Here is an 18,496-nt window from a genome sequence, read left to right on the forward strand (position 1 = left end):
CCGCAGTACAAGCAGAAGCAGAGGTGCCATTCCTCGTTGAAAACTTTTTTGGGAAAAAAAAAAATCTTCCGCTGTAGACATGGTGTTTCAAAAATCAGACAAAATATATTTCATGGAAAATCTATTTTGAGATCGACATTCATTTGAAAAGCTAAAACTAGCATCCGGATAAAAAAAGGAAGGGATGAAACATCAAACTGAAAATATCTTTCTATATTGTGACATTTTCGCAAATGTAAATGAGACCACCTTTAAGGCTGTCACAAGCAAAGAAATTCAACTGGGGTCTTGATGACTGAAGGGATGTTAAAGAATCTCTCATCAGCGGACCAGAAAGAATAAAGCAAAAGCTATCAGTGATGTGCAGATGTTATCAGGATGTGACTTCAGCACAACCCCACATCCCCATAGAGACAAAACTGCAGATGTTTAATATATTACAGGAACTTACCACAAATTTTGTTTTGCTTCTCCTACTTTGTAATGTTTAATTTTTTTTTTAAGGCATGAATTGCACTTTTGAAGAACTTCCTCTAATCTTAATGACTTTGTGAGTCTAAATGTCTACTACTAGGATGCGGAGAGTTCTGGGTAAAGTGGCAGAGCAGTTACCACCTGGGTGTGGGGCAGTGTGAAGGATGCAAGGGCGGGATCTGTTCTAGCGCTCAGATGCAGATGGTGGGAAGGGAGTTCTCATTGCCGTGTGATAATGGAACCCTAGGTGTGAAGTAGAGACCTTGCACTGATTTCACAACAAACCTACTTGAAATCTGCTCACATCCTGGCAAACCAGAAGAATTCATAGAAACTCACATTTGTTAAACAGAGTAGAAAATATTTGGAGATGTGAGCAAATAGTTCTGCCCAGAAGATTTTTTTCTTCTTTTTAAGTTGAAAATGATAGAGTAATGAGTTAATAGATTATTTATATTGTTTCAAAGGTAATGATTTACCTGGGTGAGGATTCTGTTTGGGGGTACTGCTGGGTTTTCATTTTTATGTTCTTGAAATCAGCCAATTGGAAAGTCATGAAAAAGTTGTACCAAGACCTATATTTCTTTCGTTTTGATTAGTTTAGACACAGTCATTTTCCAGGAAAGTTTTGTTTTCTAAAAAAACCAGCCCATCTACTCTGTTCAGATGCTGTTGTGACCCCATCTCTGAGTGAGTGTGGGCGGTTGGGGTGGAGTAGGTCAGGCTGGTCCCCTCTTCTGCCGCCCACTGACAGACAGTTTTTCTTCTCTTCCTCAGGGAGCCAACCTTGCCCTTCGGGGCCTTTATGCCAAACAAGCCTACATTGTCTGCATCAAAAGGACAGAAGATTACAGAATAAAAACAGAAAAAGGAGAAGAAGGTAATTTTTTTTTGGAAAAGCAGGACGATGTCTTTGAGATTAAAAACGTAAACCATGCTAATTAGTTTTGGGGATGGGTTCACACTTCCAAAAAATAATTTATAATCAGAAGAGTAAATAAAGGAAGCATATCCAAGGTTTGCCTTTTCCCTTTAGCGGATGTGATTAAGGTTGGTGTTTATAAAGATGAAAAGTCAGAGACAGACATCACCTAGAATTAGAACTGGCTTGATATGTATTCTTACAAATAATTTTCTTTGGGATTCAGGAAGGAATGAAGGGGGTTAACATATTGTACTTGATTCCAAAGGGAAGAGATTGAAGGACAAACTAAAAAGTAGAGCCCTGCTTTTTCTTAGAAGGCTCAAGTGAGCAAATTCTGATGATTAGAAACAAACCAAACTGAAGGCGAAGCAATTCCTGGTTTTAAACCAAAGACAGAGCAACCGCTGGGTTGAAAGCACATTTGCATATTTATGTCCACATGGAATGCATGCAGTAGAAAGTGAGCACAGTTCATCTGTAGAGGTTGGTTTATTGTGGGTCTGTGTTCTCTTTATGTTTCTAGTCCCATTGCTCGGCACAGTGCCGGGCACGTTCACATTGCCCAATAATGTTGGTTGAATTAAATCATCGAGCAAGAGAAAAGAACCCTATTCTGGATATTAGACAAAGTAAAAGATTCAAACACTGGGAGGCTTCAACGCTCTCTGTCTAAAGGAGCATCTTGACTTGTAAGAAAATTTCATGTAATTTTTATGCCAGGGTAGGCAACTACAGAGGGAGTGAAAGAAATCCTTCAGCGTAAGGTGGTTCCACCTTCTGCTAAGATGTGACCGCCAAAAAAAACTCAAAATATTTTGAGGAGATGCTATCTGCCAAAGGGATTACCACAATACATGTAGGATCAAAGAAAATTCCACATTTTACCCTGGTGATTAGCTGTAATTAAATAAAGTAAGTCTTTTTAAACTTCATTAGCAGCAAGACGTTTGCTACAGCAGAGTGGGCACAAATCATCCATTCTTAATTAAAAGATAATCCACAGGATGGCCATAATCTTCGCCTAAAAATACACCGTTTCCCCCTGAAAGATTTTCTCATCAAATAAGGATAAATAACAGTTTCTATGAGTTTAAGCCATGAAGGAATGGATGCTCCTCCCGTTTGCTTGAGTGAGTGCTGAATGTGGCTGATAACATCACTTTGGCATGCTATTATCTAAAATGGTAGGATACCTCACTTCAGCAAAGTCTGACATAAATCTTTGAAAACAAAGACATTGCATATGTATGAGCTGAAATAGATATGACAGTGTTGGCACATTAATATTCCTGTCACTAGGGGGTTTCAAACTTTTAAGGAGAGGATGGGAATGAATTCAGACTGTAGCTGGTAAAATCGGGCAACATACAGTAGGACGATTAGGCATCGCTAACCATAGTAAAATATGTACAGAAAAAGGGTTCCCTTGCTCCCTGACTTTGGTAAAAAATGACTGTGGGATTATCTCTGGGGAATGCCAAGAATAATTAATTTGGTTTAGAGATTTGCATGGTTGTTCTAAGCATACTAATAAGAATGTTCCGTGAAGACCAGTCCCAATCAATAGAAGAGAGAACTGTGTTTTCTTGTGTAGCCACTGCGGTGGTTCATGGGTAACAGATGCTTCCACTTATTCCACAACAACCCTCATTAAAAGTAACCGTGAGGCCTAATTGAATAGTTCTCCTCGTAGCTGGATTTGTGCAGGAAACAGTCCTATTATTGTATGTTCCACAGTTATTTCTTTTCCCGTTTTTGCTTGCTGATATGAAAAGCTTTACCATAGCCTCTTTGCTTAACACCCCAGGAAGAAGTAAATGGGTGGAAAAATAAACTTCTTTCTACTCCCTCTGACTCTGTATGGACTTACTATGTGTTGGGAGGTATCTACTTAGAAATGCCAACCATTGTTAGAAAAGCCTGATAAATCATCAAATTCTCGACAATCACCACTTACCAGGGAAGGTGACATAACAGTTGCCTTAGATTTCCCCCGGTATGGGGGTGAGCAAGAGTTATTCAACACGAAGTCTTAATGAAAAATCATCACTAAGTTCCACTTATGGTGTTTGAAGTCGATGTTGAAATGTTAGAATTTTTCTTTTGGTAAAACATATGCGTTGACCTGGTGAGTGGAAATGAGGGCCTGCTTAAAAGATTTTTTTACCAAAAGCTTTTTGGACACATTGCTGTAGCCCTGGGAGGCTTGGTCTGAGCCCTGAACAGCAGCTGCCCAGATGCAGAAAAAAAGGCTTCAAAACCTCTCCTTTGACAAAGAGACATGAAATAATATCTGACAAAGGCATCGCAAGCAAACATGATGGCAAATCAGCAATTATACAGGCTACAAAGGAGAGCACATCTCACTTCCAAATGTCTTTTTTCTTCTTCTTCAAATTTTACTAATAACATCTCATAGAGGTGCTTAGGTCAGTATTTTTAAAAACAATTTAATATATGACCGTGCTTTGGGTTTGGTTTAACTCCTTTATTACACTAATGCTATTTGGCATTTCATGCATGTGTCAGCATTGTTTTTGAATGGCAAAAAAAGGTTGGGACTAAACCAAGCACAAAGACAGACACTTGCAGCTCGCTATCTGTAACTTTGTTTCACAAAGGAATACATATTCTGCCCAGTTCGGTTAAATGCCAATGCGCAAAATACCACCATCTCTTAAACGGAGTCTTCTATAGAGAGAAGAGGACCGATAATAAATGAAATAATATTGGTGATAAAAATGGCAGCAAAATGGACCAGATCCAAGTTGCATAGCTTCACTCTTTAATCTCAGACTCTCTTTATTTATTTATTTATTTATTTATTTATTTATTTATTTATTATTTATTATTATTTTTTCAGACTCTCTTTAAATAGCTTGTTCTTGATCTTGGAAAATAGGTAAGAGAAAGGCTTTGAAAAAGGAGTCATAAGATTACATTTCGATGTGAAAACATTTATTTGTGTTTTTTTTTTTTTTTTTTGTCAAATAGCACACCATGAACCAATTTACATTAACAAAATGAATCTTGATCTCATCTTATAATAAGCCATCATTAAAACCAGATAGGCCCAATGAGTTGAAGCCCGGGCTTCAACTACATTGGTTATGAAGGAAAACTATAATGATAATAAAAGTAATAATACTATCAATAATAATAATAAATTAGATGGTACATGTGCTCTACAGATAACCACAATATATACCTCCTCAAAATCTCGGCTTTTTTATTCCATGATGATCAATCTGTTACTGATCAAAGACATGCTGTATCTCAAATAAGCAAAATGCTCATGGTATGAAATTACTGATATGAACTGTAAAGTAAAACAAAGCTATTTGGCCCTTTAAAATGTTCTCTTTCATGTTGACTCCTTGCAGAAAAATAATGAATTGCAGCCTCTGCTTCTTCCCCTGACATATTTGGGATAGTTTACATGACTTTGAAATGGCTTAAATATTTTACCACCCACTAGAGAATGTTCTGAAAAGGGGAAGGAAAACATGCATTTGTTTTGCCAGGGGTCATCTCTTCCTGTCTCTGTTCGGTATGTAGGAATACCAAAGGTGTGCTGTTTAAAAGGAAAGGGAAAGCAAACTTAGTCGAATGTATTAAAGTACAGGAATATAGTTTAAGGGTTAGATTAAAAGATGCTTGAAAATGAGCGATCAATCCGTTTACCACATGGTCTGTTAGGCTAAGGACACATGTGCTAATCAAGTTACCTAGGAAGTGGCTGTAGATAACGATGCTCCTAAAATTATATCACAGATGTAAACAGCAGACTTCTAAAAAGCACTAGAAAGATGTAGTGTTTTCTCAATCACATTCAGATAAAGATTTTTTTTTTTTATTTACACCCTCACAATTCTTTTTAGGATAATCTCTTCTGTTCTGTCAGATAATATAGATCAAACTTATTGTGATATTATGTTTTCTGATAACAATGAGAGTCAGAATTTCAGCATATCACTGATAAGGCTATCATATTCTTTTATTTATTATGTATAGCATAGCTGTTGTGATTTAGACCCTCGCAAAAGCTAGTGCTCTCTTAAAACATTTCAGACATGCAAACATATTTGGTTTTAAAGATTACAGTATACCATGTCTTGTTTGTTGGGATTAAACATTTGTGTCACGTATGGGTATACCACGCACATTTCCTTGTTTGAATCGAACAAGAATGGTCATGAGCTGGATTCTAAATGGAGTTGGAACATTTCCTACCACAATCATTTCACACGAAATGCAGAAAAGAAATATCTACAAACAAGTGTGAATTTGGTATTACCAATGAAGAATATACCCCGAGTCCCTGGGTGGGGACTCTAATCTTTAATCTTTAATCTTATGTGCTATGGCATTTCATTATCTAGCAAAATAAGTCTTCCATCTTTTGCTACGATTTTATATAAAATAAATAAAATACGCACTTCTTTCCTTATCCTTGCCTTGCTTACTCCTCAAAAAAAAAAAGATATGTTTTATAAAAGAAGTTGTTATATTAAGATGTATGTCTGCTTTCCTTCAGAAGACAGATGAGAGTGCTTCAGCTGCCACTAAAGTTGTCGCTCTTTGTAACAAAATGTAATGCTGCATATATAAAAATGCAAAGTGTAATGTAGAGTCAAATGTCTCTCAGCACAAGAGTTGTTCGTTTTAGCACCCATTTTGTTGGTATTTATCAACTTACTAATTATAGGCAAATTGCTTCCAACACGAAAACTGTGATGATTAGCAGTTTTTTCTGCTAACTCTAGTCTACTGTAGTTCCGGTAAAGAATGTCAATAATCCAGATTCCTTTCTTTTTCCTGGCTTAGAAAATGTAAAAATAAATTCATCAGGCTAGCATTTCTCAACTTTTGGGAAATGTTTTTTGGCAAGATGGGGGTGGAAAAAGGAAAAGGGATGGGTTCAATACACCAAATCAGGAAGGTCTACTTGCTACCTCCCATCACTTGGGACAATCTTGAAGGCTCACTGGAGATTGGTCTATCACAATATGGAATCAGGTGATCCTAATGTAATGAGTAGCTGCATTTGAGCATTTGCATAGGAAATGCATCCACTACTAGAACCTCAGGATGCAATCTCGATATTCAAGGGAAGAAGAATAGCCTTAAGAATGACCTCACGTGCAATCATTGATACCTAGCAAAAGGCTGGCATATATTGTTTTAAATGTCTCATATAACTCTTCAGCAGAGATATATGATATTGCTTGGTCAGACATAAAACAGTTTGTAACCTTCAGACCTCCATTACAGTCCTTTAAAGTGAGCTCAAATGAAAATGGGAGCAACATGCCAATCTAGAAAATGTTTTCATAACATGCAATACAATAAAAGGTTGAATTTTCTATCACCATTGCTAATTTCACCCATTTGTTTCTCATTACAATAAGTAAACAAGATTAAATGGAAAATCTTACAGTTCACAGAGTACATTACACAGCAGAAATGTCTGTAGCAAATACCGACTTAGTGTCTTAACCAACTTATGTGCCTCTAAGTGACTATTTCTCCGTGCTAGGAAGTTTTTACGATTTTAAAGTTATATTGGCAGGTTCCAGTCAACAATGATGTCTGCGATGGCCTTCTTTCTCCAATACATTGCTTTTAGTCTAATTGCTTATTTGCGGTCTCAGCAAGCAGAGAGAAGAATTTTATCCTCTTTGCCTTGTCTCTGAATACTAACTAGCTGGCCCAGCCGAGGCTCTCTAAAGAGAGAAACTGCATGAGAGACACAGTGCATTTGACACAGTCAAGAGGTAAAAGAAAGAGCAAAACAAAAGTCTATTCAGGACTGAATCCTCTGATATTTTCCCCCATCCCCCAACCCCTTTAAAAATAAAGCAAAAGGGGGGAAAACCCATAAATCCATGCCTGAATGCCTGAGGTTGTCAGAATAAAGGACAATGAATGACAGGTGACTGTCAGCATAATTCTGTCTCCAAGTTATCACTTTTTGGCATTGTTAAACAAAAAAGTGTATACATAACAAGGCAATATGTCATGTGTTCCCTGTGAATGCACATAGTTCAATATAGGAGAAGCAGCTAAGTATTTCCACATGGGCACATGGGTTTCCCTTCAGTTCCATGTATTTTTGCTGGAAAATGTTCTGAAATTATGAAGTGTTTTTTTAGTGACAATAATGCTAAATAACTTTGGGGAAACTGCTGAAGGGTTACGAACCTGCTTTTCACTTCTTTTTAAACAATTTATTTAAAGACTGACTTGATAAATAAAACTCCTTGCACATGTTGCTAACATTAAAAAAAAAAAAAGAGAGAGACCACTGATGAGAGTTTTTCTGTTTGATTTTTAAAAGGCTCCTCTCAAGCGATTTTCCCCCAAGATCTCTTTACACTTTCATCTTCAGAGACTGCCTTAATCCTCCTGTCTTTGTTGTTCCAATGTCTGATCAGTTTGTTTTAAAGTCGCATCTACCCCACATTTCCTAGAACTGAAACTTGACTTCAGGCACTTATGGTTATAAATCCCTACAAACGGGTAGGCTTTCTAGAGAAAGGTGGAAAGTGCTGAAACGGGGAAGGGTTTGATGATTATTTAAATAATGTGTATTAAGTTGTCCGGTGCATGAACTACAGGTACAGAGGGATAACAAACGTGAAGTGACGGAGTAATTTGTAATTAAAATAAGTCTGGCCTCTTCTCAGATTACTGGCACACTCCAGGCTGTTGACCATCTGTAGTGGAAGGACAAAGATTCTATTCTCAGTTCCACTGGGCTTGGGAAGAGACACAACTGCCTAGAGCCCCAAGTTTGTAGGTCTTGCCACGGTGGGCATGAAGATGTTTCACAGTGACCAACCTCCTGATGCCAGGCGTGACCATGTGATGAACGGAAGGAGTATGGAGACAGTGACCTGTGCCACTCTAAGTGCGCACAGGGCACCACTAAGGCCGAGATCAACTGCTGTTACCACCCCAGCAGGTGTTACTATACATTCCAAATCTTTCAGGGAAACCAAGAGGGAAGGGAGAGAGCACAAGCAAAAGAAAACAAGAAAAATGGGAGAAAGTTAATTTCCTGGTTGTATCTTTTTTCTTTTGCTTGCTATGAGGGAAAAAAAATCTTAAAAGAATGAATATGAAAGGATGCTGTGTATTTCACAAGGAAATAGAAAAAATTATTTGTTTTACTTTTAAGTTTGGAAACGCAGAGTACTTGATGGAAAACATTCGTCAGACACGGACTTCAACTCAGTCTTCAAGAAATCTATGTTTGGAATATTTAATGAACTGATCATATGAGAATTTTCCTCGGTCACATATGAAGTATGTTTGCACAAATAGGTGGACAAAATTGTTGCATTCTGTTTTTATTTTTTACCTATGGTGGGTACAACTTAAACCGCAACATTTATGCATTTATTTCAGAAGGCCAAACAGAAATGATTACATCCAACACCTGAAAGTGTTTTTGTATAATCTTTATTTGTAATAATTGTATTTCTACTGCCTTTTATAATGGTCTTTGTGAAAGAAACTAAGTAAACAATGGTTTTAAAAATCTTCCAGGTTTATTGCTATTAAACTTGAAAGTCATAGATAAAATTATTTTAAAATACAAGATCAGTCTAATATTGCTTTTGGTTATTAGGAAATCCCTGGGCATGGAAGTTATATATGACACCAAATGAGACAAAGACTTAATGTGAGAGGAAACAGAAGGCCAACTTTTAACTTTTAACAAGTGAAATTAAATATGCGCATGTTAAAAGAATGAATCTCTTTATTTTTTTTTTTTTAATTTTTTGATGGGGGAGAGCTCAAATGACCCAAAATTAAAGATTACTATTCAGTAGCTGTGTGAAAAGTTTTTCTTAATGATAGTCAGAAAGTAGGAAGAATTATGTTATGAATAGCAAGTACTTCATACTAGAGCCTTTTCAAAATGAAGATATTTAATTCTTCATTTCATTTATATTTAATAAGATACTCACTATACAGTTGAGGAATTCCAATTATTTTGAAAAATAATGACCTATGGGTCAGCCATATCTTGACAATTCCTGGTAAGAGTTCAAGGAAAAACCCAGGGTCTTAAAAATATAAAAACCTGTGTAGATCACCATCATCATGAAATAATAGAAAGGCTCATATAGTTTATGAATATGATGATTATTTCCCGAGCTATTTATTCTTATGAAAACTGTTAACTTCTTTCTCTCATGACAAAGAGCAAGGTGTTCAAGTGATAAAATACCCAGCTGACAGTCATTCTTAAATAGTAGATGATAAATGCTTTCCTTCTGAAATCTTTTCAGCCCCAGTGCATTACTCACTGTATTTTAGCTAATGTTCATCCTATAGGTTATAATGATGCAGTGTCAGGGCTGAGGAGTTGAGCAAATAATTACTGAGATCCAGGTAGCCAAGGACGTGGCATGGCAGAGATGGGACTTGTACTCTAGATTGAAGGAAAGGAGGTTTAGATTAGGTCTGGGAGAGGAGGAAGGGCTTGCTGGAAAAGGAATAAAATGAACAGGTACAGATGTGAGGATGAGTATAGGTGGAAAATATCCAAACCCTGAATTTCCCTTTGCGCCAATAGATAGATAGATGATAGATAGTTAAATTGGTAGATCCTGAATGGAGAACCTCATATGGGGAAGTAAAATTCTGGGATGATATTTTAGTAAAGCTTGTTATTTTCTATTTATACTATTTAAAATTTGTGAAGGAGATGTTTAATCTTAATATAACAAATATTGAGAAATAGAGAAAGAAGATTTTGAAAACCTAACAATTTAATCTTTACTACTTTTCTGTCTGAGGATGGAAACTCAGATTAGACACTCATGCAACAACTGGAATGACCCAACCATGTTCTTCTTCCACCTGGGCTCCAGGAGTGAAGTTCAAAAGACAGTGTAGCAGTGACTCACACATACACAGTGCTGTTTGAGGACAAATTGGTATAATTCCTCTGAAGGAAAAAAATTAAATGCCCTACAGGTCAAAAACCTTGAAAACGTATATATACTAACGATTCTACTGCTTGGGATTTATCCAAAATAAATGATCAGATAATCCAGGTGATTAAACTAGAATCAACCTAAATGTGAACTGCAAAAGATTGATTAAATAAATAAATACCCAGATGGCCATCATTGCTTAATTCCAACAGTGAAACAATTGTTTCACCCAAGTTAGGGTGAAATAGAGCAGTTATTCTGCAGCCCCGGAGATTATGCACAGGTAGTCTGTGTGTGTAGTCCATACTTCACATTTGATGAGATGCTTAAAATGTGTATCTCCTCAACTGTGTCAGATAGGGAAGCTGTTCCACTATGGTACATATGGCTGTTTGCCACTATGTTCCTCCAGTGGGAAGGTTCAGTTTGGTTACCAAGTAGGAAGTTGCTCTTTACACTTAACAGAATTTTAAATATGCATAGTAGAGCAAGATATAGAAGAAAGATACAAACTGTTTTCACAATAAGATGGTCCACAGAAGTCGCTTTTGCTTTACCTATGCCCTAAAGGGGAAAAAATAATAATAAAAACTAGCTAACATCTGTCAGAAGCAGAGGTATGAGTAAGGATTTTTCAGAAAATCATATAAAGCTATCACAATCGTAAAATTAAACTTTTCTTCACATATAGGTTATATATCTTTTTTATGAATGCTTTTACACTTACTTCAAGTGTTAAAGTGAAAACCAATTGAAGCTAGAAATTCTCACAATTTTCGTGGAGTGCTACCCTTGAAGGTTTCAAACGTCTGCTCATTACAGTTTTAAATGCATTTATTTAAATCTAGCATGTATTTCCCCTTTCTACCTGTAAATAATGCTTTGGTAGCATTAAAAATCTACTTCAGAGAAGTCACTATTTCCTCAGAGAACAGTAGTCAAAAATCTCTTATTAGCCCACTCCAAGAGCATCCTTCTCTACTTGAAGAGATGATTGGCTCTTGTGCTCCTCGGGAGCAGGTACTTGACCTTAACAACTCTGTATTCCAGCAACGCCCAATAGTAGAAAATACTAAACAAATATTTGTGGTCGCAAGAGTACCCTGAGCAATCCCTTTCAATGAAGTCAATCTATTCATCATCCCCTGAGTACATTTTGCCCCTTTTCCCTGCCTACAGGTTGTCATCTGTCCTACCACTTCTCCTGAACACCTGGTGTCACTATGTCTATTATCTGTTCCTGGTTAGCTGATGCCACCACTTTTCCTTTCTTAAGACGCATTGGGATTTTTGTCCATGCCAGTCCCAATGTCACACATCTTATCTTGCTTATAAACTGCCTCTCACAGTCACACGTTTTATATATCAGCAATGGTTCTTCCTCATAAGTACCAGATACCAACCCTGGTTAACAAAAGTGGAAGGGAGCTAATTGGAAGAATATCAGGGTGATGAGGCTCATACCATTAACAGGAAGCTAGTAGACCAGGCTTCATTCAGACCATGATCCAAGAGAATTCAGGAAGGATAGGATTTACAACGTAGTGACCACAGCAGTTTTCCAATAGCTGAAATCGCGGTCAGAATATAATCACAGGGACAGTTTTTCTGGAGTCACACGAATCCTTCCCAATGTCTTAGCAGTGAACAGCCAATTGACAGATTTTAGGTTATAGACAGAACCTCCTGCTCTACTAGTGTTCCAGAAAAAAAAAGAATGATCTGGCCTTCGCACCTTTCTAGAAAAAAAGGAGCAGGGAGTGGCATGGAATTCACACACACACACACACACACACACACACACACACACACACACACACAAAGGGAAAGGGGTTTCCAGAAAGGAAGAAGAGGGGTCACTAGGAAGGAGCATGAATGTGGAGCAGCCATCTCTTTACTAAACTCTGATTCCCTGGTTAGTTTCCAAAGCATAGGAAATAGCCTTTATACTGCTTCATCTGTTCAAAGGGCTACAAAAGCCTGGGGCAATAGATGGCCAGATATTTACTGGTAGGAAGGGACAAAAGGGATGGAGGAAGAGATGATATCAATATTTGTTAAAATTGTGTAGCTGGGTTACATGTATGTATAAATACAGATATTATTACGTTGCCCGAACAAGTCAAAGCCAGGTAAGCAGACCTATCCAGAAAGCTACCTGTAAGGCCTGTGTTCCAGGTGCACTGAGGTTGTGCAAAAGCTGGAGAAGCCCACATGTTAACAGAGAATTTATATAATAATGCTGTTAGTGCAGTATCTACTAAAAGTATATAGTAAATTGTAATTATATTTAATAGTGGTTTATTATCAGAGTTAAGGTTTCTCCACTCATGCAAGAGGCAGGGTGTCCTACATTTGCCTTTTTAAAATTTGCCCTTAAAGGATTATCCAGCTTGTCCAAAAACTCAAGAGAAAAGACAAATCTCTTTCCATTGGTGAGGAAAGATTCTTTGGTAATTTTTGGATGATCTAGTGGATATCAAACAGGTTAAAGTATTAGTAACAATTTTTAAACAATCATACAATGAATAATCTATCCAACTGTTAAGTTGGGGAAATAAAGAGATGCCTGGTGGCTCGGTGGTTGAGTGTCTGCCTTCGGCTCAGGGTGTGATCCCAGGATCTGGGATCGAGTCCCACACTGGACCCCCTGTGGGGAGCCTGCTTCTCCCTCTGCTTATGTTCCTGCCTCTTTCTCTCTCTCTCTCTCTCTGTGTCTCTCATGAATAAATAAATAGATCTTAAAAAAGTTGGGTAAATGAAGTAATAAAATGAGTTAACAACAACAAAAAACCCAGTCCTCCCCAAGTCCAGAAATTCTGATGGCAAGTAAATGCATTCATGAGACTCATTTTATGTAATATTTTCAGTGTTCTGGCTCTACTTGGTTACTTTCTCATTTTAGAGTTAAGATACCAAGTAAAGGGAAGATGAGAGTGCCAGGAAACCCACAGGACTGTGTCAGCTGCCAAATGCTGACCAAAGTTGAAAGGTCAGCAGTCATCTGTGGCAGATGTGCTTCATTATGATAAACACTTGAATGCTGGAAATGGTTCTGTTCTCAGATAGTTTATAATTCAGGTGAGGGATAGAAGAGTCAGGGAGCTTTACTGCTGGGAATCTTATTTCATATTTGAGAGCAATTAACCAGCTGATAAACAGGCTTTTGTTTTCCTCTGAATGGCCAATGTCCATTCATTTGGGACAGTATCTCATCAAATGGGCCACAATAACAATAAAGTTTATGTATCTTGGCTCTTTTCTCCTCTAAAACCTGTAGTAGCCTCCTGCGTTGGAATCGAGAACGAGAACTGAGCGTGCAAAATAATTATTTTCCAGAATTCACCTGATGGTGAGGCTATGGAAGATTATTTTGTTTTGAACTGGAAATATGGATGAGAAGTGCCTTTTTATTTCAATGCCTCTTTATTTTTGTATAATCAGAACATGCCTTGTAAGCCACAGTATTCTCTATTCTGTGTGTTTATATAGCTTAAATACAAAGAAAGACACTACCACATTTTAAAAGGTGTTCTAAATTTTAAAAAAGCATATGAGAGTCTCACTCTCTGAACTACCCTGTACCCATTTTCTAACTACTTATTACTGATAATCCTGAGAATTTTTTGTGATGACTTAATGTTTTACCACAAACTAAATTTTACATGTTCACTTTATTTTTTCTTTTCACCTATACATTTTCCAGTATATTCATATTCATCTCTCTTTTTTTTCTCTATTCAAGAAGGTCATTTATTCCTGTTTTGGCTTAGTATAATATTTTCATAAGTGAAGGTGATACATAATTGTATTTTTTTTCTCACAGCAATGATTGAAAAGAAAAGCCACCTATATCCTCCTGCTAAGTTTCCCTTGAGAAGAATGAGTAAAATGAGCTCTATAGCCTCATAACCATGGAAGGGATTTCCTGTACAATGTTCACAACTTTGGCAAGGTAATGATTAAGGCCTTACAACTTCTTATAAAATTTCTGGAAAGATGGAAATTACATGGTTAGCTTTTATGTGTTGACTCAGATATGGCCAGATCAGTTTAAGAAGGCAAAACAACGTAGATTTTCATTTATTCCCCAATTAATATTTATTGAGCTCTACTATGTGCTTTGCTCAAGGATAGAAATATGATTAATATTTGGCTTCAGTTCCCAAAGACTTAATAACCTAGCATGTTCGATTGTGTTGTTTGTAGTAGTGGTAGATAGTGGTGATGATCAGTGATGATCTTGGTCGTGGGGGAGAAGAATTATTGGGAAGAAAATATATCAACTGAGACCTGTACATATATCACCTGGACCTGGAAAATGTACACTAGTTTAATTCCGCACTTCATCTATTACCACAGATTTGCTTAAATGTGATATTGATAATTATTGATTCCTATCATTCTTAGATCTCATTTATATTTTAATGAGCCTCAAGGTTCTCAAAAGATTTCAAAGGCCAGATATAGCATGATGGGATCAAACTTTAATCAAATGTAGGAAACTTCTCAGTTCCTACTCTTTCTGGGAAAGTGCTATATGCTTTATAAGAAATATGCTCTTTAGCATAAAGCATATAATTTTCTTGAGGGAATGGGACATACCTGTATATATATGTATGTATGTACCTAAAAATATGCAATATACATATGTATACATAATGCTCTTGCACATTCCTACACATCTGGTGTGAATCAATGTGGTATAGATCATATATACAAAATGATACTTCAACCCTAAATCACAGATCACTGTGGAGTAAGGTTAGTCATAGAGAAAGGTCATTATCAGATTGATTGTAAAGTGAAATATTGAACCTGTTTTAGCAAAAAAGGAAGATGATATGCATGCTCTCAATACTGAAGATAGAGAAAGGGAAGAGAAATAATATCGAGGACTTAATTTGGTGAATAATTTTAGGAAATGCAATATCCATCCAACACTTTGACTTCAGCCAGAGGATTAGGGTACAGCCCTATTTTCCTTAGGCTGAAATCTTTATGATGAAGAATGACTGCTCTGACTATGAATTTATTTTCCAGTAACAATTACTTTTAGAGTATCAAGGACTCTTGACTGACTTCTCTTGTTTAGCAGTTCTACAGTTTACCTGTTAACTATATTTGGCCTATTTGGTAAATAGCTGTTAGGAACCGAGAAGTATTTGTTGCTTTTATGTGACTAGCCTTGGGCCAGGTTTTACAGAGCAGAGTGGAAATGTAAGACATTATTCTTTCCTGCAAGGCTATTCTAATATTATCGGGTAGCTATTACTCTCTGGCAATATATTTGAAAATATAGTTACTAGTGATACGGAAAGGGACATGCTATAGGAAGACCTAGCCTCTATCAAAGGGCTTTTTAAAAACTGGAGGAAAATAAAATATCAGCAAGTAGGAGCCCCTGCTTCTGGCCTGTGTCTTAAGCAGCTCTGCACATTAAAATGCCTTCCACCAAATTTTTTAAGATCATTCTTAGAGGCTAGGAGTGCCATCCAGGCCAGGCACCGTGAGTTCAGATCACAGTATTTCTTTCATGGGATCACATGAGACTGAGCAATGAATCAGTGATGATCTATTGATTTTAGGTGAATCTTCCTCAGTTTGGACACAGGATGAGTTCAGGGATCTAGGTTACTGATAGTCCACCTGTGACCCTTAGACTTGAGCTGTATCTGTGGGCCCCACAGTCAGTTCTCACCCCTCTGGGTTCAGAGCATGTATCTCCTCTGATCTACAAGCACCAGATGGTGGCAGGGTGGCAGTAGACAGCCTTTACTTTGTGGTGACCTGGGACAGTTACTCTATTCCTGCCACAGGCTTTGTACTGCACATCTGGCAGATTTCGGGACTGGCTGTGCCTGTCTCCTCCGAGGGTTTCCCAAAATGTTGTTTCTCACTGCTAATCAACCCTTCCAATCAAAGTTCTCTCTTGCCTATGATTGATTCGATGACATACTTTCCTGGGTTAGTCTTAATTAAGCCTTGTTGGAAATGGGATGGACATTCCTTCTTTGAAAAGGGCCATTCTTCTTCCTCAGCTCAGCAGCTTTAACCAATCCTCCCTTCCAATGTGGAAGGCCGGCGTATGGTCAACATTGGAAAGTATTATATTCTAGGAATGAAATGATTTTAGTTCAAGATTTTGAGGGAAGACATATTTGGAAGATGTCTTACTTATGTTTAAACTACAAAATTCTGTCCGATAAGATTAAAATGACAGAAAATGAATGATAACTCATACTTTGCTGCCTACTCTGGGTAAGGCTTGCATTTATGTGTGGTCATCATCAATGAAGTGCAGTTATAACCTCTGATAGTCCATTGAAGTCATTGGGTGATTCAGAATCATGAGTAATGATATAACTAAATAAATGGTGTTAGGGAATTGCAGTAACAGAAAGATCTATCTTGTTTCAATACAAATGCACCCTGAAGAGCTATAGCTTTATGAATAATAATGGCATTACCACCTTTTTCATATAGTGTGAGGTATGAAATTATTTAGAAAATGACATATTAGATAATAAATAACATGAAGAGATTGTTTCTGAATCTACAGAGGAAGAGATGGTGTCTTGAAACTAAGAAGAGTCTTCATATATATTGATTGGACAATAAACAGATATTCTCTATTTCTTCTCTACTCTACCAAGTCTTCTAAGTCTTCATTTCTACTTCATATGGACCCATACATTTAGTAACATATCTTAAATCTGATTGTTTATACAGACAGAGGCCCTACAAAAATACTTATCCAGAGTACCGCACAACTAGGAATGGATAAATGTATCAAAGGAAAGCAAAATTATATCAAGAATAGTTTTGAGGGAATTCTCAACTTCATCATTCTTGCTTTCCTCAGGACAGAATCATTGTTTTCCTAGTGCTGGATGTTGTGGTTTCTTATACCAACTGACTCTTGGCTCAGAATGGCATCCTCTTCTGGGGTGCCTGGGTGGCTTAGTCACTTAAATGTCTGACTCTTGATTTCAACACAGGTCACAGTCTCAGGGTAGGTCATGAGATGGAGCCCTGTGTTGTGCTCTACACTCAGTGGGGAGTCTAGTTGAGATTCTCCCCAGCTCTCTGCTCCTCCCCACCATGCTCTCTCTCTCAAATAAAATATATAAATCTTAAAAAAAGCATTTTTGCTAGATGAACACCCATACTCACAATTTTGAAATGTCTTCTTTTAAGAAACAAGAAACAAATGAAAGCCAGTGTTTTATCATACCATCTACAATGAAGACAAGCTCAGCCCAGTTAAACAACTCAAATTTGTGGTTAGGTTAGTGAGGCATGTTCCAGTTCAGTCTCTATTGATTGTTTAGTATTGATGATTCCCTGAAAACCACACCTTGCAAAGAAAAATTTGGGTTAACTAGAGCATCCCAATAAGCCTATTTTGTGCAATTTGCCCAAGTTTATGATTAAAAAACAGATAGGAAAGTAGATGCAAGGTAGCCCAGTTTTCAGCATGATTTTGATTCAGTAGTAAATATTTTACTACTACATCCACAGGATAGTCAATGGTAGATGTTAATGATGATCAGGACTGTTGGGCCATGAGGTAATGATATTGTTTAACTTTATATGTTAGTAGAGCATATGAGTATAGTTTTGGAACATTTAGAAAGATATTTAAACTTCAAGGGAGTTATTAAAAACTTGAATACCTATAACATTGTTTTTTTTTTATATTTTATTTATTTATTCAAAAGAGGGGATCCCTGGGTGGCGCAGCGGTTTGGCGCCTGCCTTTGGCCCAGGGTGCGATCCTGGAGACCCGGGATCGAATCCCACGTCGGGCTCCCGGTGCATGGAGCCTGCTTCTCCCTCTACCTATGTCTCTGCCTCTCTTTCTCTCTCTGTGTGACTATCATAAATAAATAAAAACTTAAAAAGAAAAAAAAAAAAAGAGACAGAGAGAGGGGTAGGGGGAGAAGCAGGCTCCCTGCAAGGAGCCCAATGTGGGACTCAATCCTGGATCCCGGGATCATGATCTGAGCCAAAGGAAGACGCTCAACCACTGAGCCACCCAGGCGTCCCTATACCATTGTTCTTTGGCGAATTAAAGTTGTCCTTAGGTGAGGAGCTGCTGTTGCCAACATAGGGCAATCCCACAAACATATACATGTAA

The 18,496-nt window shown here is 37.4% G+C and overlaps 1 long non-coding RNA gene across 1 annotated transcript in view; it reads left to right on the forward strand.

Moving 5' to 3' along the window:
* LOC140613070 (uncharacterized) overlaps nucleotides 1-18,496 on the forward strand; it is a 658,442-nt gene that overhangs the window by 607,469 nt on the left and 32,477 nt on the right. The window contains exons 27-28 of the long non-coding RNA XR_012014181.1: nucleotides 1,252-1,354; nucleotides 14,180-14,308. This is a non-coding gene — a long non-coding RNA (uncharacterized lncRNA). The remainder of the gene's footprint in view (nucleotides 1-1,251; nucleotides 1,355-14,179; nucleotides 14,309-18,496) is intronic.

This window comes from Canis lupus, chromosome 2, assembly GCF_048164855.1.
Source record: "Canis lupus baileyi chromosome 2, mCanLup2.hap1, whole genome shotgun sequence".
Taxonomy (NCBI): Eukaryota; Metazoa; Chordata; class Mammalia; order Carnivora; family Canidae; genus Canis; species Canis lupus.